Here is a 21,309-nt window from a genome sequence, read left to right on the forward strand (position 1 = left end):
GCTCAAGAAGACAGCTCATCACCACCTCCTCGACGGTGATAAATGCTGAGCGTGCCAGCCCACATATGGTGAATGAATAAAGTTTTCAAATGAATCATTTCTTAACTTCTTAATTTGTGGGTATACCAAATCTGTAACTTAATCTATCTCTTTATTCATAGTTATTGCATGAATTAGGCTGATGCTTCTTTCCTGGTTTACAGCACTGCAGCAAGTAGAAATTTGCTTTGTGAGGGTAGGAAAGGTTCAGCTGGAATTTAATCTGGATGAGCGTGTGGTTTTGGAAGTGGGTGGGGTGGCTAAAGCCAAACATAAAGCAAGTTGGGAGGCTGGCCTCGTTCTGTTGAACTCCACTTTGACTCCAACACTTTATCCTTGTGTGTATGAATAATTTGATTAGATTCCCTGCAGTATGGCAACAGGCCCTTCGGCCCAAATCCACACCGACCCTCTGAAGAGAGACCCACCCAGACCCATTCCCCTGTCCTATATTTAGCCCTGACTAATAACCTACAGTACGGGCAATTTAACATGGCTAATTCACCTGACCTGCACATCTTTGGACTGTGGGAGGAAATCAGAGCATCTGGAGGAAACCCACGCAGACACGGGGAAAATGTACAAACTCCACACAGACAGTCACCTGAGTGGGAATCAAATCCAGGTCCCTGGCACAGTGAGGCAGCAGTGCTAACCACTGAGCCACCATGCCATCCTTATGGTACTCAGGAAATGCTCAGGAAATGCAGATAATTATTGTTCAATTAGAGTGATAGCAATGCTTTCAATTTAATATGGGACTGTGGATTTCCTGAACTTCAGTAAAGCCAAGATGAGTAAACAATGTTAATTGAAGCGACTAAAACAAGCTGAGGCAGGAATACCAATAGATACTCAGTACTCATGGAGTATGATAATAGAGGGGACAAATCACCTGGAGTAATGATCCAGAAAAATGAGTTCCAATCCCACGAGCCATATTTGAATTAAATTTAGCAAATAAATCTGGACTTAAATGCTCGTCTTGGTAATTGGATCCACAAAATTGCTGGATTGTTATTAAAACCAATCTGGTTCACTGAAATCCTTTATGGAAGGAAACCTGCTATCCTTACTCAGTCTAGCCACAGAGATGACCTGCAGAGACAGATCTATAAAAGAGATGCAGCATTTGGGGCCTTGCAAACAGAGGATCAACTTTTTTTTATAAAAGCATGTTCATGGGATGCAGGTGTCACTGGATAGACAGCACTTATTGCCCACCTCCACTTGATTGATTGATTTATTGTTGTCACATGTACCGAGATACAGTGAAAAGTATTGTTTTGCATTCTGTACAGGCAGACCGTTCCATAGAAAATGCATCAGGGTAGCAGAGCAGAGTACGCAATACAGTATTACAACCACAGAGAAGGTGCAGGGAAAGAGAGATCAAAACTAACATTTGAGAGGTCGGTTCAAAAATCTGATAACAGTGGGGGAAGAAGCTGTTCCTAAATCTGTTCATATGTGTATTCAGACTTTTATATCTTCTGCCTGATGGAAGAGGGTGGAAGAGAGTATAACTGGGGTGGGGAGGGGTCTTTGATTATGTTGGTTGCTTTCCTGAGGCAGCGGGAAGTATAGATTGAGTCAGTGAATCGAAGACTGGTTTGCGTGATGGGCTGGGCTGTGTTCACAACTCTCTGTAGTTTTTTTGCAATCTTAGGAAGAGCATTTGCTATACCACACTGCGATGCATCAAGATAGGATGTTTTCTGTGTGACATCTATAAAAATTGGTAAAAATCCTATTTACATGCCGAACTTTCTTTGTCTCCTGAGGAAGTAGAGACTTTGCTGTGCTTTCTTGACCATGGTGTTGACATGGGTGGACCAGGACAGATTTTAGGTGATCATCACTCCCAGAAACTCGACACGTCTGACCATATCTACCTCAGCACCATTGATGCAGACAGGGCCGTGCCCTCCACTATGCTTCCTGAAGACAATGACCAGCTCCTTCATTTGCTGATGCTGATGGAGAGATCTTTCTCTTAACACCATGCTGCTGAGCACTCAATCTCTTTATGTGAAGAGGAGATGGACAGATTTTTAATTACTAATGGGTTTAAGGGTTATGGGGAAGGGGCAGGAAAATGGAGTTGAGGTATGTTATGGACCTGGCCAGACCTCCTCAAAATATTTTAAGAAGGTAGCCTAGACCCTAAATTTTTCTTATCTTAATGGCAGTTGAGAAGTGGATATTCTAGGACTGATGCAGCTGGTCAAACCACTCAGCTTTAAGCAAAACAATTTATTTAAACACTGCAGCTGAAATGCAAACAAAAGAAAATAGAATTTAGGATAACTTAATTATTAGAAAACTTAACCGACCCAATACTGAAACTAATACTAATTAACTGTTCCAATCCAGCAACATCCCTTGGCAAAGAAGGTAAAGAAGGGAACAACATTCAGAGAGAGAGATTTCAGAGAGAAAGCCAGTCAGGAATCATTTGCTGAAGCCTGGACCCTTCCCTGGACTCCAGCAGCTTGTGACTGCCACAGCTAAACTGAACTAGATAAGCCTTGAACTGGGAGAACTGGCCACTCCCCAGCCATTGTTAAACTAGTCTCTTCATAGGAGAAAGTGAGGACTGCAGATACTGTAGATCAGAGTCAAGAGTGTGGTGCTGGAAAAGCATTCAAGGAGTAGGAAACTCAATGTTTTGAGCATTAGCTCTTCATCAGGAATGGCAGGGGTGGGGGTTGCCAAGGGGGCTGAGAGATAAATGGGAGTGGAGTGGGGCTGAGGGGAAGGTAGCTGGGAATGCGATAGGTGGATGCATGTGGGGGACTGATGGCGATAGGTTGAAGTGGAGGGTGGAGCGCATAGATGGGAAGAAGGATGGACAGGTAGGACAGTTCAAGAGGGCAGTGGGGTTCAAGGACAGATATGCGGGAAGTGGAGGAGATGCACTGGAGGGCACTGTTGACCATGTGCGAGGGTAAATTGTGGTCCTTGAGGCAGGAGGCCATCTGGGATGTTCTGGAGTGGAATTAATCCTCCTGGGAGCAGATGCAGTGCAGACGGAGGAACTGTGAGTAAGGGATAGTATTTTAAGGGGGCAGAGGAGGTGTGGTCAGGTAGCTGTAGGAGTGAGTGGGTTTGAAGTAGATGTCCATGTTAAGTCGGTCACTGGAAATGGAGGTGGAGAGGTCGAGGAAGGGGAGGTAGGTGTCTGAGATGGTCCAGGTGAACTTGAGGTCAGGGTGGAAGGTGTTCATGAAGTTGATGAACTGGTCAACCTTCTCATGGGAGCATGAGGTGGCGCTGATACAGTCATCAATCTAGCGGAGGAAAAGATGGGGAATGGTGCCGGTGTAACTGCGGAAGATGGACTGTTCTACATTTCTGATGAAGAGGCAGGCATAGCTGGGGTCCATGTGGATGCCCATGGCTACCCCTTTGGGCTGAAGGAAGTGGGAGGATTCAAAGGAGAAATTGTTGAGGATGAAGACCCATTCAAACCATTGAATACACAACCATAATATGTGGACTCACAAATGAATGATGTGAAGTTCTGCAGATGACATAGAATGAGTGGATGATGAGGAAGATGGAGGTGATGAAAGAGTGCTTCACATTGCTGCCTGGGATAGCCAAGAAGTCCTCATTAACGCTAATGGAACAATGGTTTCATGTGAAGAGCAATTGAGCAGTTTAGGCCTACCATCTCTGGAGTTTAGATGAACGAGGGGAGATGCTAAAGGGAAATGACAAAGTAGATGTAGAGAGGCAGATTTCCCATGTGGGGCAATCTAGAATGAGATGCCATAGATTGAAGGATAAGGGTGGCAGACTTAAAACAGAGATAAGGAAAAAAATTACTTCCCTGGAAGGCTTGTGAATCTGTAGCAGTCACTACCCCAGAGTGCGATGGATGCTAGAACATTGAATACATTTAAAGAGGAGATCGATAGATTTTTAATGAGTGATGGGTTGAAGGGTTATGGGGAAGGGGCAGGAGCATGGTGTTGAGACCAAGATGAGCTCAGCTATGGTCGTATTAAATAATGGAGCAGGCTTAAGGGCTGAATTGTCGACTCTTGCTCCTAGCCCTGGTGTTCTAATGTTATATCATGAAAAAATATAATTCGGAGTTAGATCAGAGATCTGCCATAATCTCATTGAAAGAGGTTAAGCAGGTTGGAGTGGCTGAATGAGCTATTCGTGTTCCAATATTGCCATGACCTTTGAGCAAACATAAAGTTTTAGTTCTTCCTTTCCCACATGGTGGAACCAATGTGGTTTCAGTATAGGTGGAGAGAGACTACTCATGTACTTGCTCCACTTGCTGTGACACTCTTGTATGCCATGTTATGGGTTTTGGGATCTGTGAAGGAACCCACTAAAGTCCTCCACCTCTGCACCGAGATCTCCATTTATGCCTCTTTAACTCTAATGCAGTTTAATGTGGATAAATGTGTGGTTATCCACTTTGGTGGCAAGAACAGGAAGGCAGATTACTACCTAAATGGAGTCAAGTTAGGTAAAGGGGAAGTACAATGAGATCTAGGTGTTCTTGTACACCAGTCAATGAAGGTAAGCATGCAGGTAGAGCAGGTAGTGAAGAAGGCTAATAGCATGCTGGCCTTCATAACAAGAGGAATTGAGTATAGAAGCAAAGAGGTCCTTCTACAGCTGTACAGGGCCCTGGTGAAACAACACCTGGAATATTGTGCACAGTTTTGGTCTCCAAATTTGAGGAAAGACATTCTAGCTATTGAGGGAGTGCAGCATAGCTTCATGAGGTCAATTCCCGGAATGGCGGGACTATCTTACGCTGAAAGACTGGAGCGACTGGGCTTGTATATGCTTGAGTTTAGAAGGCTGAGAGGGGATCTGATTGAAACATATAAGATTATTAAAGGATTGGACACTCTGGTGGCAGGAAGCACTGATGGGTGAGTCCTGAACCAGAGGACACAGTTTAAAAATAAGGGGTAGGCCATTTAGAACAGAGTTGAGGAGAAACTTCTTTACCCAGGTGTATGGAATGCTCTGCCCCAGAAGGCTGTGGAGGCCAAGTCTCTGGATACTTTCAAGGAAGAGTTGGATAGAACTCTTAAGGATAGTGGAATCAAGGATTATGGGGATAAGTCTTTAGTATAGATCTTGGGGCTTAGCATTCAACAGATCCAGGATAACGTGATAAAAGCTGGATTAAAAGAGCCAGTGGTTGTGAAGAGCTACATACCAAAAGCTGTGGATTAACACAGTTTAGAAGCAGAATACTTCAAAGTGCCCACTAATACATCCAGGACTGTGGAAGGGATTGTTCTGCTTCATTGTCTGCCCCTCTCCTGTAGTTATGTCTGTGCTTATGAAGACGGATCATGTGTTGATCACCAGCACAATAGAGACTTGTAGAGATCCATGGGCACCACAGCGGCTGGAGTGCATCATCTATCTCATCTTGGGTTACTTTAATTTGGTTTTAGTAACTTTCTTTTGCAGCTTTGGAAGTTTCCATTGACCATGAAATTTTATTCCCATGTCAGGAGGAGAAAGTGAGGACTGCAGATTCTGGAGATCAGAGTCAAAATGTGTGGTGCTGGAAAAGCACAGCAGGTCAGGTAGCACTGAGGAGCAGGAGACTCAACATTTCGAGCATAAGCTCTTCATCAGGAATGGCCTTGAGGAGATATGATAGCATATGGTCTTTGACTGAGTGGGCAGTGGAGGCTGAGATATGGGAATGCTGTTAGTGAAATTTTTACTTCCAGAACACCTTTAACAATACTCCATCTCATGGTCCAGTTACTCTATGTAGCTATCACTCACTTTTCTCTCTGATATCTGCAATCGAGTCAGCTCAACAATCCCCAGGCAGTATTTCAGCATTAGCTCACATGTTGATCGAACAGTTTCTCATTAGACTAGGTCTAGCTACCATGGGTGCTTAGGAGAGGTTCGAGAGTGAGTGAGAGAATCCATTTCTTATTGGAAAAATAATTACATTCATTACATTTTAAAACATGTCTGGTATAAAGTACTACAATGAAAGTATACTTTTGAGATCCCTACTCTGTCTCAAATGTTACCTTTTGCATTTTTGATCTCATCTTATTCCTTATTCTTATCATTCCACCACTGGATAACTGTGCCTTTAGCTGCTTAGGCTCTCGGTTCTGGAATTCCCTCCACAACTCTTTCATCTTAGAATGTCTTTCTCTCCTTTAACACCTGGTATATGTGGCAAAATCTACCTCTCTGTCAGCATGGTCTCAGTTGTAGATGTGTTCGCTGGAACCATCTGCAATGTCTTAGTTAGATTCCCTGCCACCAATCCCTCTTAGCAGTGCTGGACTAAGCTACTCATACCCATGTAGGGAAAGAATGTCTGCACAAGGTCCTCAGCAGAAGGTAGGCTGAATCTTGATAAAGAGTAAAGGCTTATTACACTCTACATAACACTATTTCCATTATATCTGAGATGCTTGATAGTCTCTTGACAGACATCTGGCTACACATAAAAGTGAGTATGTGTTAAATTTTAGACTTATGTTATCTTCTCCAAATTGAAGGCCTAGATCTCCATTTATGCCTCTTTAACACAAATACTGATGTCTTTAAGTACAGCTTTTGGGGCTTAACATTCAGCAGGTCCAAGACAACATGATAAAAGCTGGAATAAAAGGGCTGGTGTTGTGAAGGACCACATATCAAAAACTGTGGATTAACACAGTTTAGAAGCAGAATACTTCAAAGTGCCCACTAATACATCCAGGCCGTGGGCTGTGGAAGGGCTTGTTCTGCTGCATTGTCTGCCCCTCTCCTGTAGTTAGGTCTGTGCCCATGAAGAGGGATCATGTGTTGACCACCAGCACAATAGAGACTTGTAGAAGTCGATGGGCACCACAGGGCTGGAGTGCATCATCTATCTCGTCTAGGGTTACTTTAATTTGGCTTCAGTAACTTCCAATTGCAGTTTTGGAAGTTTCCATTGACTGTAAAATTTTATTGCCATGACAGTGTCCCACTGGGCAATGGGTTGACTTGATTATTGTTTACTCTAGAACAAAAGAAATAGGAGCAGGAGTAGGCCATCTGGCCCAAAATGTTAGCTCTACCTTCTCTCCACTGATGTGCCACCTTTTCCAGCAATTTCTGACTTTATGACCGTAAGGCATAGGAGCAGAAATTTGGCCATTCAGCACATCCAGTCTTCTTTGCCATTCAAAGATGGCTGATAAGTTTCTCAAACCCATTCTCCCATTTTCTCCCCATAATCCTTGATTTCCCTTATTTCTGTTATCCAACATCTGCTGTTCTTTGGTTTTTTTTTGCTGAGCTAGTAGGTTGCTTTGTCCTGGATGGTGTCAAGCTTTTTGAGTATCGTTTGAGTTGCATACATCCAGGCAAGTGGGGAATGTTCCATCACACCCATTTGGGCTTTGTACATGGTGGCAGGATTTGGTAGGTCAGGAAATGAATTACTCGCTGCAGGATTCCTCACATCTGACCTGTTCTTATAGCCACAGTATTTATATGATTGGTCCATTTGGTTTCTGATCAATTCTGACCCTTGAGATGTTGATGCTGGGGGATTCTGTGACAATGATGCTATTGAATATAAAGGGGAAATGATTGGATTCTTCCTTGTTGGAGATGGTCAGTGCCAGACACTTGTGTGGCAAAAATGTTACTTGCAACTTATTAACCCAAGCCTGGATATTGTCCAGGTCTTGTTACATATGGACTGCTTCAGTATTTGCAGGGTCACAAATTAGGCTGAACCTTATGAAGTCATTAGTGAACATTGTCATTTTTGACCAAATGATGGAGGGAAGGTCATTGATGAAGCAGCTAGAGATGGTTCGGCCTGCAGGGATACTCTGGAACTGAGACGATTGATTTCCAACTTCTGCAATTATCTTCCTTTGTACTGCATATGACTCCAAATACAGTTTTCCCACTAACCCCCACTGACTCCAGTTCTGCCAGAGCTCCTTGATGCTAACTTGATGTCCAGGACAGTCACTCTCACCTCATTTGCTATTGTTATGAAATCAAGAGACCTGTAAATCTTCCAGTAAAACCTGTCAGGAAGCCGTGCTGAGTTCCTAGTGTGAACTAACAACAAGATTCGACAGTTCGAGCCATCTTCATTGTTTCATTGTTTCTTTGCAGTCGTTCTTGGCAAATAGTCTCTCTAGGCTACAGAATTTAATGTCAGATCGAATGATTGACTTCATCTTCTGTCAGGTGAAATAACAATACCATTGCCTTCAAACCAGGTAAAATAATAATATTATAACACACGTCAACTGAAATAACCAGACCATAATCATGCGGAATAACTATATCATCTCTTTGTCAGATAGGATAACTATCTCACACTCAATGTCAGGTGAAATAGCAATATGGTTTTCATCTTTTCTCTCCGGGTTGTCATTAAACGAGCAAATCTGGAAAAGAATCCTTTCAGTGTATGTGCTTTTGATCACAGAAAGTGTCTAACAGGATAATGAAGGTAAAGTCACCACAGACCATTGGACTGTTGTCATGTTAGACAGAGATGACTGGTGGTGGTTTAATCTGAAGGTTAGCATGCCTCAGGTGAGGGGTGGGGGGAGGAGGGGATGTTGAGAAGGGGAGTGCTACACTGCAACCTCATCCAGTACAGGAATTGAACCTACACTGTTGGCATGATACATCACAAACCAACCATCCAACCAATTGACCCCACATTAACAGACAAATACAGATAAGGAAATAATGTGACAGGTATCAGCACGTTGCATTTGCTAACTAAGAGTATAGCCACAAAGCTGGCATTGGGTAGAATCTATCAGCTCACATTACAAAGTAGTGAATCATTTCTGTATTGTACATTATAATTTTGCCAGTGTGAAGAGAAAGAGGTCAGTAGTTCCAATTAGTTGAAGTCACACTCCCTAAACTTTAAGTGTCATGTAGGGCACAGTTTAAACTGTGAATGCGTTTCAGTTAGATAAATGAAGACTTGTGTTTTGTGTCACTGCAATCGGTCTTACTGCAAAGTTAAATAGACATGCAGTTCAATTGCAGTCAAACGTAACACACATTCAAACCAAACACCTGAGGTTGCATGTAATGCTGCTGTTGAGCTCAATGTGCTCTGCCCACTTCTTTTTAAAAATCCTTATTGTGGAAAGAGGCCATTCAGCCCATCAAGTCCACACTGATACTCTGAAGAGCATCCCTCACAGACTCACTCCCTTGGCAAATCCTTGGCATGGATTTTCCATAGCCAACCCACCTAGAGTGCAGACCACTAGGCCCTACTGGCAATTTAGCATGGCCAATCCACTTAACCTGCACATCTTTGGGGACTGTGAGAGGAAACCGAAGCAGCCAGAGGAAACCCATGCAAATACAGGCAGGACGTTCAAATTTCACACAGGCAGTTGCCTAACACTGGAATCAAACCCCGGTTCCTGATGCTGTGAGGCAGCAGTGCTAACCACTGAGCCACTGTGCTGCCCCATGTGGTTCTTCCTCCATGTAGTTAGGTCTTAAGCCAAGTATTCTGTTTCTGTTCTATTAAAGATAAACAAACTTTTGAATGGTGAAGGAATTAAGGGCTATCGTGAGAGGGTGGCTAAATGGAGCTGAGTCCACAAAAAAGATCAGCCATGCTCATATTAATTGGGGGAGCAAGCCTTTTTTTTTGATTCATTAATGGGATTGTGGCCAACACTGGCTTGGCCAGATTTATTGTGCATCCCTAATTGCCCAGAGCAACTACATTGTTGTGGGTCTGGAGTCATATGTAGGCTAGAACATGTGAGGATGGTGGATTTCCTTACCTAAAGGACATTAATCATCCAGGTAGGTTTTTCCTCGACAACCAGGCAACAGTCCAAGCAGACGGTTGCTTGATGGTAGAATCAAACCTGAATCCCTGGTGCTGTGAGGCAGCAGTGCTGACCACTGAGCCACTGTGCCAACCTAAAGCAGTACTATCATTATTTTGGGTAGATCTGAGTGCACTCCTAAACTATAAGGCAAAAGTGAGGAATGCAGATGCTGGAGATTACTGTCGAGAGTGTGGTGCTGGAAAAGCACAGCAGGTCAGGAAGGGCTGATGAAGGACTTTTGCCAGAAATGTTGCCTCTCCTGCTCCTCGGATGCTGTCTGACCTGCTGTGCTTTTCCAGCACCACACTTTCAGAACTATAACCCTATGCCAAAGTATTGCTGACAATTCTTTCATTAATAATCCTGATTTACTGCTGCCTAAGCCAATACAATTAAATACCTGAAACAAAGAAGCCTTGGAATGAGAAATGGTCATGCAGCCTACTTAGCTTCTATTCAGGCTATAACTCCCTCCTTGCAAATTGTATCCAAATATGTATCAAACAAAATACACGAAAAATACAACATTTCTTTAGGATGCCAAGCCTAACTATTCTTCTTTGTGACCTTGCATATTAACAAGATTCTCATCGTGTTCCTAATCGTTTTGCAATAAGCTTAACGGCTGTGAGATTGATTGTGATTCAGTCATCACAGATTCAACTTTAACTGACATATAAGGCTATACGAGACCTAATGTTTGCAACAAAAATCACAGCTTTAACACATTTGTCCAGCACTGCCATAAAAAACTGTCAATCTCTGTTAGTTTTACTGGGATGGAATCTGCTGAGGATGTCCGAGTAGTGAGTATTGCTTTAAATGTCATCTTGGCTCAGTGTGGCAGCATTCTCCAAGCATGGGAAATAAATGGCCAGCAATTAAAAATAAAACTTCCACACCCCCACCCCTCACCCAGTGAGTTTGGTGTTCAAATTTCACTCCCAGGATCTGAGCATTTGATCTAAGATGACAAATTTCAGTGAGCTGCTGTGTGTTTATTTTCAAATAGAGATCAAGGTAAGGTTTCTTCTGCTGTCCTGCTGGATGCAATGGATCCCCTGGCATTGGTCAACATTATCCCTCAACCAGCATTGCTAAACCCGAATAAATTACTTATCTAACTGCTGTCTGCAGGATTTCGCTGCCTGTAAATTGGGTCCCACGTTCACCTCTAGAAAGTAACTAGTTGGCTGTGAGCCATCCTGCAGATCACTAAGGTACCATACAAATGCAGGTCCTTTCTCCTTTGTGCAGTGACCAGTGTTCAAATCCTTCTAATGCTTTCTGAAGTCTTCCCTCAATTATTTCAAAATCAGACTGGCATACAGTTGGGCGTTTGGTTCTAAGAAAAAGGAACTGGTTTTGATGTATTTTAATCTGTGAAAATATACACTAACTCCAGTTGTTAAAATGGTCCTTTGAATGTTTTAATTAACTTCTTCATTCTTAATATTAACCAAAATTAATAGAGCTGTGTTTGGAAGGAAGTTTCTCAAAGTTTACACTCCAAAGAAACTGCTGATGCTACCCAAATACCAAAGCATGAGAACGCAATTTATTGAACGAATGTCACACCTAATGGTACAAGGACAGGAAAATTGAAAGTGATATTATCAGAGTTGGAAGAAAATTCCTTCACTGAGTCTCATGCTGTAGCCCACTCCATGCTACCATCGACAAAGCAGCAAACTAGAACTGAAAATGGTGCTTTTATAATTGCATTTTCGATTACTTCCTAACGATGCAATTTCTGGCTATGCCAGTTGAATGGCAACCTTAGGAAAAGCTAATGGTTTGAACATTGGTAGATGCTAATATCTGCCCAAAGTGATTTTTACTTCCTAGTTTTATTAATGTTGGTGATGTGGTCATCGCTGGCAAGGCCAATATTTGTTGCCCACTCATAACTGCCCTTGACAGCAGTTAGGAGTCAAGTAGATTGTTGTGGATCTGGAGTCACATAGATTCATAGAGTCATAGAGATGTTCAGCATGGAAGCAGACCGTTCAGTCCATGCTGACCAGATATCCTGAGTTAATTTATTCCCATTTGCCAGGACTTGGCCCATATCCCTCTAAACTCTTCCTATTCATAGACCCATCCAGATGCCTTTTAAATATTGTAATTGTATCAGCCTCCACCACTTCCTTTGGCAGCTCCTACCACACATGTACACCATCCTTTGACGAAAAAGTAGCCTCTTAGGTCCCTTTTATATCTTTCCCCTCTCACCCTCCACCTCTGCACTTAGTTCTGGACTCCCTCACCCCAGGGAAAAGACTTTGTCTATTTACCCTATCCATGTCAGGACTGAATAAGGATGGCAGATTTCCTTCCGTAAAGGACACTAGTGAACTAGGTGTTTTTTTTTAACAATAATTGACAGCCATGGTCAACATTACTCAGATCAGCTTTCAATCCAGATTTTTTTTAAAAGTTGAATTTAGATCTTAATTCCTAGGAATTGGTATCTGGATTGCTGACACATTAACTTGGGTTTGCTGGATTACTAATCTTGTGATATTCCTGCTACACTAGTATCAGGCAGGATAATTATATGGCATGCATTGTCCTTTATTCTCAACCCTCACAGTTTAGAACAAATCAATACAAAGATTAGGGAATGTTGAAAATACAAAAATGAATAAGGGTTTCCTGTGATATATTTCACAACATCTGGTTGTGCTGAAGTGATTTACAACTGATAAATACTGTCGAAGCATAGTCATTATTGTAATGAGGGAAGCACACCAATGAACAGGCAGAGGACAGACAGAATAAGGAAGAGATGAGCAAGAAAGGGGATATCGACCAATCACTGGAATGACCAGGCTACATACCTGGCATCATTCTGTCACCAAAAATGGCCAAAGACTGCACAAGGCCAATTTTGAGGGCATTAGATGGGGACTTTCAAATGTTGACTGGGAGAGGATATTTGCAAGTCAAGGGACAATTGGGAAGTGGAAGGCCTTTTAAAATGAGATAACAGGAGTTCAGAGACAGTACATTCTTTTGAATGTGAAGGGCAAGACTGGTGGATGATGGCAATGCTGGATGACTAGAGAACTTGAGGCTCTGGTCAAGAAAAAAGGAGATAGTATATATCAGGTATAAACAGCAAAGATCGAGTGAATCCCTAGAGGAACTTAAGGACAGTTAGAATACATTTAAGAGGGAAATCATGAGAACAGAAAGGGGACATGACATAGCTTTGGCAAATAGAGGTTCTATAAGTACATTAAGGGCAAAAGAGTAACCAGGGAGAGAATAGCGCCACTTAAAGATCAATGTGACCATAGAATCCATACAGTGTGGAAACAAGGCATTTGGCCCAACAAGTCCACATCATCCCTCTGAAGAGCATCCCAACAAACGGAACCCCCCCCCCCACCCCACCGTAACCCTACACTTCCCAAGGCGAAACGCCTAACTGACATGTCCCTGTACACTATGGGTAACTTTGCATAGCTAATGCACATCTTTGGACTGTGAGAGGAAACCACAGCACCTGGCAGAATCCTGTTCAGACAAGGGGAGAGCTTGCACACTCCACAGAGACAGTTGCTCAAGGGTGAAATTGAACCCAGTTCCCTTGTGCTGTGAGGCAGCAGTGCTAACCACTGAGCCAGTGTGCCACCATTCACCATCTTTGTGTGGAACCACAGTTTCCAATGCTCCAGGGAAGATAGCCCTAGCCTATTCGGTCTGTCTCTATAGCTCAAACCTTCCAGTCCCAGTACCTTGTAAATCTTTTCTGCACCCTCTCAAGATTAACAACATTCTTTCTTTGGAAGGGCAACCAGAATTGTACGCTGTGTTCCAAAAGTGGCTTTACCGATGTCTTGTACAGCCACAACATGACACCCCAACTCCTATGCTTAGTGTTCTGTCCAATAAAGACAAGTGAGAAACTAAACAAATATTTCACATCAGTATTTATTGTGGAGAAGGATATAGAAGCTATGGAACTTGGGGAAACAAATAGTGATGTTTTGAAAAGAGCTCATATTACAGAGGAGGAGGTGCTGGAGATCTTAAATGCATAAAGATAGATAAATCCCAGAACTCTGTGGGAAGCTAGCCAGGTGATTCCTGGGCTCCTTGCTGAGATAGTTGTCTCATTGCAAGCCTTGGGTGTGGTGCCGGAAGACTGAGGTTGGCTAAGGTGGTGCCTGTATTTCAGAAAGGTAGTAAGGAAAAGCCAGGGAACTATAGACTGGTGAGTTTGACATCAGTGGTGAGTAAGTTATTGGAGGGCATCCTGAAGGACAGGATAGACATGTATTTGAAAGGCAAGCATTTATTAGGGATAGTTAATATGGCTTTCTGCACAGGAAATTATGTCTTACTAAGTTGACTAAGTCTTTTAAAGAGGTGACAAATAAGATTGATGAAAGGAGAGCAGTAGATGTTGTCTGTGTGAACTTCAGCAAAGCATTCAACAAGGTTTGGCATGGTAGACTGGTTGGTAAGGTTAGATCACATCAGATGCAGGGGGAGCTGGCCAATTGGATACAAAATTGGCTTGAAGGTAGGAGACAGAGGGTGATGGTAGAGGATTGCTTTCCAGACTGGAAGCCTGTGACCAGCGGTGTACCACAAGGATTGATGCTGGGTCCATTGCTTTTCATCTCATTTATAAATGAATTGGATGTGAATACAGGAGGTATAGTCAGTAAGTTTTTAGATTGACATCAGTATAGGTGGTGTTGTGAACAGTGAAGATGATTATCTCAAAGTACAACAAGACCTTGATCAGATGACCAATGGTCCTTGGAGTGGCAGATGGAATTTAATTTTAATAAATGTGAGGGTTTGCATTTTGGTAAGGCAAATCAGGAAAGGACTAATATAGTTAATCATCAGGCTCTGGGGAGTGTTGCTGAATAAAGCGATCAAGGGGTACAGGTGCATAGTTCCTTAAAAGTGGAGTTGCAGGTAGGCAGGCTGGTGAAGGCACACTTGTCTTTATTGGACAGAACACTGAGCATAGGAGTTGGGGTGTTGTGTTGTGGCTGTATAAGACATTGGTGAGGCCACTTTTGGGACACAGCGTACAATTCTGGTTGCCCTTCCAAATGAAGAATGTTGTTAATCTTGAGAGGGTGCAGAAAAGATTTACAAGGTACTGGGACTGGAAGGTTTGAGCTATAGAGGCAGACCGAATAGGCTAGGGCTATCTTCCCTGGAGCATTGGAAAGCTTATAGAGATTTATAAAATCATAATGGGCATGGATAGGGTGAATAGCCAAGGTCTTTTGCCCAGGGTCGGGGAGTTCAAAGCTAGAGGACATAAGTTTAAGGTGAGAAGGGAAAGATATTAAAAAGGAACGGAGGGATAACTTTTTCACATAGAGTGTGTTGCATGTATGGAACTAGATGCCAGAGGACATGGTGGAGGTTGGTACAATTACAACATTAAAGGCATCTGGATGGGTATATGAATAGGAAGGGTTTAGAGGGATAGGGGCCAAGTGCTGACAAATGAGACTAGATTAGACTGGAATGTTCAAAGTTTGGGAGAAGATTTGTAGCTCGGGTGCTTGTTGTTGTGGTTCTTAGTAGCCACACACACAGACGACAAGCAACATGAATTTGACTGGGACAACACTACCATTATAGGGCAAGCCAAACAGAGAACAGCCAGGGAATTCCTAGAGGCATGGCACTCATCCACAGACTATCAACAAACACATCGACCTGGACTCAATATACCGGCCACTGCAGTGGACAGCTCGAACTGACAACCGGAAGCGGCAGAGACAGGCCACTATAAATGCCGGAGGAAACAGCACAGAAGCGCTTCACAGGAGGCTCCCAAGCACTGAGGATGTCACCTAGACAGGGGATGAAACGTTTGCAAGACAAATTCCCAGCTCGGCGAACAGAATCACAACACTGGGATGTCTGATTAGACTGGGATGGCTGATTGGTGCGGTCAAGTTGGACCGAAGGGTCTGTTTCTGTGATGTATAACTCTATGATTACCACTTCTGGGCTTGAAATTTAGCTGGTCCACCTCAAGTCACCCTAAAAAAAATTCCAGCATCCCACTCCCCTCATCTCTAGGCACTCCTCTACCTGAAGTACCCTATCTTCCTACCTCAGGTGATGACCATTCCAAAGGTTTTTGAACTGCACCATCACTGGGAGGTGGCTCATCATCCTCATTTAGATGGAAGGGCCACCAGTGGACAATGAATTGGTCGATGCCCAGTCCCTCACCACCACCACTATCCCCCTACCACCCTCAGGTTGTATTGACTGGTCATGCAGGGATTAGATCCAGCAATCCTTCTTAGGGGCAAGAAAGCTTCCCTGCTGAGAAACTCTTCCTAATAATTTCAGTGAAAGAAGCACATTGTATTCAGACCGAGAATTGCTATCAATGAAAAATATTCTACCTCCAAATCAATTCAGTTAGCCAGAATATATTAGTCTCTGTGCAGACCATCTGCAACCACGTTAACCACTTCTGAAAATGTTTAAAGTTGTCTTGCTGCTGCAGTGACATTTGCCAGATCTAATTAACAGTCATGGCTAATGCTGCATCAGGTAGTGTGGTCAGTTTTGAGAATTTTGATTAGTAATCCGCCATCACAATTCACCACAGATAAGGCAGCAACAGCAAAGTACAGCTAATCTGTCAACAGGTATTACATTTTAAGCTGTGATGCCTGTGGGGGTCACTAAAAGGTTGGGATTTTAAGTTGCATTGTTTCCCTGTTGGTTCACAAGGCAGTGAGTAACATGAAAGGCAAAGATTTGAGCATGGTATATGGTAGAAGTACATTCCTGATATAAGATAATGGAAATAAAAAGGACTTGGAAAATTAAGCCAGTTGTCATTTCAATACAGACGTCTCTAATCTCACTTTCTCATTAGAGAGAGATGATCAGTGGTGGTTTAACCTGAGGGTCACCACACCTCAGGTGAGGGGAAGAGGTTGAGAAGGAGAGTCCTTCATGATAACCTCAGCCAGTGCGAGAATTGAACCTACACTGTTGACAGCACTCTGCATCGCATACCAGCCAACTGAGCTAGCCAGATGAGGAAGTGCTCAGAATGACGGTAGTGATAATTGTCAGTGATGAAGGGGGAGAGCTATTGGCCTCTCCAGTGAGGCCTGTGAAATAATGTCATCTTTGTCAGAGACATCATAATGAAATATAGATGGATAATCTTTTGGGTATTTCCTACAATTGTACTGTTCCATTTTCACTTGGGCAGAATGTTACAGGAGTGGGAGACAGTGTGGGTGCAGACACGGTGGACTGAATGGTCTCAATTCGAACCATAACAGTTCTGTGCTTGTGTCATTCTGGGCTGGACCAGTCAAACGCCAAGGTAGTAAAGTCTGAGACCAGCAGGAAGACAGGCCAGAAGTCTTTTTTTTAATATTCCAAAGTACACCTACTCACCATTAAACATTTCTTCTCCCTCGCTGAATTACCCACGTTACTTCCCTCCTTTGAGGTCTCTGGGACTCAATGGAGTTTAGAAGGATGAGGAGGGATCTGATTGAAACTTTCAGAATACTGAATGGCTGGATAAAATGGTTGTTTGGAAGATGTTTCCATTGGCAGGAGAGATGAGGACCCGAGTAAAGGGAAGACCCTTTAGAATGGGAGATAAGAAAAAACTTCTTCAGCCAGAGAGTGGAGAATCTGTGGCATTCATTGCCACTGAAGGCTGTGGAGGCCAGGTCATTGAGTACATTTAAAACAGAGATAGCTTAGTTCTTGATTGCCAAGGGGATCAAAGGTTACTGGGAGAAAGCTGGAAAATGGGGTTGAAAATGATCTAATGGTGGAGCAGACTTGATGAGCTGAATGACCTAATTTTGGCTCCTCTGGTCTGAAGACCTTTACCCTCCACCACAAAATCACCCTGACCAAATCATCAACTTACATGCAAATCTTATCCAGGGCTGTGCAGTGATACAAAAAGTGAGGGAAACATAGAGGGAACGGGGAGGGAGTTTATTCCACAGCCATAACTAATTACAGATGGGCTGCTTTGGTGCCGATTGGGATTTGACCCCCCTCTGTGAGGAAGACCCTCTCTCTGGGGCTCCAATGCTCCTTGCAGCACCAGAGCTCTGTGGTGCACTGCATTTGGTCCCAGGCTGAAACTCAATGGATCCCAAGACTAGGTAAGTTTGGGACTATTGGCTGGGAAGATTTGACTACCTTGTGGAAATGATGGGAATTTTAAGATTGATGTGGGAAGAAAAGGTGGATGTTGTCTTCTTGGGGCTGAGTACGCCTGATGCACAAAAAGCTCCCAGACAGATGGCATTCCCTATCTACCTTTTTACAAACTCTGTTGGAAAAGAACACTGTCCACTCCTGTCTAGGTGCTGACTCCAGTCAAATGGCAGCCTGGGCAGGACATTAGTTGGTCTATTGAACTTTTAACAAAACTTTATTAATCTTTAAGTGCTTAATTGAACTAAATAAGTGAGCTGCTGCTTTCAGAGCCTGGCCACCCTCAGATATTATCAGGTCAGCTTGGAGTAGTTGGAAGATGGTAGGATGGACACCCACCCTATTTAATGTAAGCTCTTGCCGAAAAACACACCAAATGGTACAATGTAGTATTCTGCTCATTGGCTTTAAGTCAGAACGCTGTGGATTCATGTCTCACTCCAGATCCCAACAATCTAGGCTGATGCTCCAATGCAGTAGTGATGGAGTGCTGCTGTTGGAGGTATCATTTTTCAGATGAGACATTAAAGAGAGGTTTTCAAAGGTGATACAAAAGAAATTTCAAGGAACTATTTTGATGAAGAGCTGAGGAGTTATTCCTGGAGTCGAGGGTAAAACATTTTCCTTCAATCTACAACACACAAGTCTAGTTTTTAACATATTGCTTGCCATGTGCTAATTGGCTACTGGTTTGTGATATTACTCTTCCAAAAAGTGTGCCATTGGTTCCAATTCAACTTGGATCAGCCTGAGGTCTTTCCTCATCTTTATCCATCAGAGTTGTTTATTTTGAATCCACAGGCCTGTACAATTTCTCAAGCGGCCCAATTAAAACTGCACCATTAAGAATCCACTGGATAGATTTAGGCCATATGAAAATGTCCAAAAAGTCCATCACACCAATATGCACACAGGTGCTCTGCACAAAAATATCATCAATTTTCTCATGCTCTATTCCAAACAGGTTCCTGATTCATCTTTTTTTAAAATTAACAATCATGGAAAAACATCCTCGGGGAAACGAGATCCAAATTTCAATCCAGGCACTACAATTGCTGTTTCAGATAAAATAATAGGAACTAAAAAAAATACATAATAGTTACAAATACTCTGAATATTGTTAGCTTAGGGAAAGAGAAATGTTTGCACATATTGAGGTAGCACTACATAATGAAAGTGGATGAGAAGTTTACTCGAATATGCTCAGTCAGTGATGTACAGATTTATCAAGTCTGCTGTAGTCTCAAAACAATGTAATATTGAATAAAATTACTTCTAGATGCCAGTAGGCTATCACTTGCACAATTAGCAATATGTATGAATGTTGCTGGAAAAAAAGAGACAAGTTATTGAAACTTTTCATTTTGCACACAACAGGACAGACACAAAAATGCCAAACTTCAAAGGGAATAACAATCTATCTTGCATGAGAAAAGAGAAAACCCAATTTAAGATTATCAATCAGGCTTTGAGAATATCCATAATTTAATATGTAGGAACCTCGGCTAGGAACAGGCACTTATCCAGGAATTGCTCCTATTTTGGAGAAACAGTACTTTATTGGTATGTTCTTCATTGCAACATTTTGACCAATCAAACCAAAGTTGACTTGATAACAGTTGTGATCATTTATGCAAAGATATTGTGGAAAAAAGTTCAGAGAATTATATCAAGGTCCTCCTCAAGGTCCTAGATTATTTTAGATGACATGGAGAAAATATTTCAAATAGTGATGTAAGAAATTGTAAAGAACCTAATGCAGAATCAAGCAATTTTCTTCAGATCACCCATGGTAACATTAGATACTGTTACAAACCCACTGTATATCACCAGTAGTATACAGCTATTAATGCTGTCTCTCTAAGTCGCTTCTAAACATTAAAATTATTCGAGACCAGATAATAATGTGTAATTATCCAATCAATAGTAAGTAATTCTACTTTCAAAGTATCATCAGCAATTCTACTCTTTCCCATGTTTTATCTGAATGTATTATCTTTCTTCTCATACATCAGCCATCGTGGCTCAGTGGTTAGCACTGCTGCCTCACAGCACCAGGATTCCAGGTTCAATTCCAGCCTTGGGTGACTGTCTGTGTGGAGTTTGCACATTCTCCCTGTGTCTGTGTGGGTTTCCTCCCACAGTCCAAAGATGTGCAGGTCAGGTGAACTGGTATTGCTAAATTGCCCGTAGCGTTAGGTGCATCATTCAGAGGGAAATGGGTCTGGGCGGGTTACTCTCCGGAGGGGTGGTGTGGACTTGTGGGGCCGGCGGGCCTATTTCCACACTGTAGGGAATCTAATCTAACAATTGCAGTTTGGAAGAAGGCCAATGGCTGAATGTAATGCCTTGCAGTTACTTCAATAACAGGAAAAAAGTCAAGATGTGCAACATCCGAAAGGGCAAAGATTTGCAGAGAAATAATCCTGGACATTGAACATTCTGCAGGTTCTATTGGAGGCACGTTCAACCTTGGGATACATTTTATTGTGTAACCCGCACTAGAGTAATCAGGTAAGAACTGAATCGTGTGTATGCATATCGAGGGGCTTGGAATCTGAAACTAGCACTGTCCTGTCTAAATCTCAGCTTCACAGCTATCATTTCTGCCTCCAACCTCACAACTGCTTGTCCTGTGTCCTCACTGGGAGGGAGGATCCCAGTGGTAGAGGTCGCAGGTGGAGAATGTGCTATCAGAGGAACCATGGTGAGTTGTTATGGTGCATCTTATGCAAGGTACACACACTACTGCTACTGTGTGCTAATGGTAAAGGGAATGAATGCTTAAGTTGACCATTTGACATAAGAATGGATATAGGCCATTCAGCCCATCAAGTCTGCTCCATCATTCAACAAGATCATGGCTGATCTGATAATCCTCAACTGTCTTTTCCCCAGGGCCCTTGCTTTCCCTTACTGATTAAAAATCTGTCCTTCTCAGCCTTGATTATACTTAATGAACCAGCCTCAATAGCCCTCTATGTTAAAAATTTTCACAGATTCACTACCATCCACGAGAAGGCTCTTCTTCTTATCTTTGTTTAAAATGTGAGATAAATTCTGAGATAAAACTCTTGGTTTTAGACTCTCTAAAAAGGAGAAAAACAACCTTGCTGCAATTACCCTGGCACGTGCCTTAAAAGTCTTGTAGGTTTCGACAAGGTCACCTTTCATTCTTCTGTATTCCAATGAGTATAGGCCC

General features: G+C 42.7%; 1 protein-coding gene across 2 annotated transcripts in view; it reads right to left on the reverse strand.

The window, feature by feature from the left end:
* Positions 1-21,309, reverse strand: part of grid2 (glutamate receptor, ionotropic, delta 2) — a 978,162-nt gene that overhangs the window by 166,833 nt on the left and 790,020 nt on the right. The gene's annotated exons all lie outside the window — the stretch shown is intronic.

The sequence above is a fragment of the Chiloscyllium punctatum genome, chromosome 14 (assembly GCF_047496795.1).
Source record: "Chiloscyllium punctatum isolate Juve2018m chromosome 14, sChiPun1.3, whole genome shotgun sequence".
Classification (NCBI taxonomy): Eukaryota; Metazoa; Chordata; class Chondrichthyes; order Orectolobiformes; family Hemiscylliidae; genus Chiloscyllium; species Chiloscyllium punctatum.